Source organism: Petaurus breviceps, unplaced genomic scaffold (genome assembly GCF_028583685.1).
Source record: "Petaurus breviceps papuanus isolate PSGF00001 unplaced genomic scaffold, PetGlider_PUasm1.0 90919, whole genome shotgun sequence".
In the NCBI taxonomy this organism is placed as follows: Eukaryota; Metazoa; Chordata; class Mammalia; order Diprotodontia; family Petauridae; genus Petaurus; species Petaurus breviceps.
Window position 1 is genome coordinate 40,130,857 of NW_027187378.1, and position 775 is coordinate 40,131,631.

The 775-nt window shown below is 60.3% G+C and overlaps 1 protein-coding gene across 2 annotated transcripts in view; it reads right to left on the reverse strand.

Moving 5' to 3' along the window:
* Positions 1-769, reverse strand: part of PLEKHA2 (pleckstrin homology domain containing A2) — a 137,086-nt gene extending 136,317 nt beyond the window's left edge. For both annotated transcript variants that reach the window (XM_069075857.1, XM_069075859.1), the window contains exon 1: positions 548-769. The gene's annotated coding sequence lies outside the window, so the exon portion shown is untranslated. The remainder of the gene's footprint in view (positions 1-547) is intronic.
* Between the last annotated feature and the right edge of the window lie 6 nt (positions 770-775).

Genomic DNA, 775 nt, shown 5'->3' on the forward strand with positions numbered 1-775 from the left:
CTGGGATTGCCGAGTAGTACAGAGAAAGAAGAGGAGGGGGATGGCTCTCAAAAAGAGAGGCCGAGCAAACCCCACTAGACTCCTGAGCGTAGGTCTGGGTGCAAACGAGCCCATACGTTCCTCACCCCTCTCCCCAAGCCATTCTAACCCCCATCCCTAGAACTAGGTTGGCCCAACGTTTCGCGGTTGCAAACGTGAGAAAAGACAGAGCAGCCATGCCCCCACTTTCAACTCCCCAGCCGCCCTAAGCTGCGCTCGGATTCGGGGGGAGAGGGGGTCGGGGGGAGAGGGGGTCATGGGGAGAGAGGCAGGGCACTTGTTGCAAACAGTCTCAGGCAGCTAGGAGACACCCAGACCCGAGCGAGTGGGCAGCGTTGACGACCCCTGCACGAGAACTCCTGACGCCGAACACACCGATGCCAACTCCGAGCAAGCCAACCTCTACCCGTGCCCCAGGCTCGGCGCCCCTAGCCCTTGCCTATGCCCTGCGCTCTATCTCCAGGCGCCTCTCCGAGTCCCCTCCTCCCATCCAGGAGCCTCAACTTACCCCGCTGCGCAGGGGGCCCGGGGATCTCCGGCTGCTTCACATCGGGTTTGCCAGTTGGCTCTTCTCCCTTCTCACTGGCCAAATCTCTCTATCTCCCGGCCAATCTCTCTCGGTCCCTAGAACTGTCAGTGTCTCTGTCTCTATCTGTATCTCTGTCCCTCCTCCTCCTCCTTCTCCTTCTTCCCCCTCCCCCCTCTGGTCTCTCGGCCCTTTTTTCCGGGTTAATTA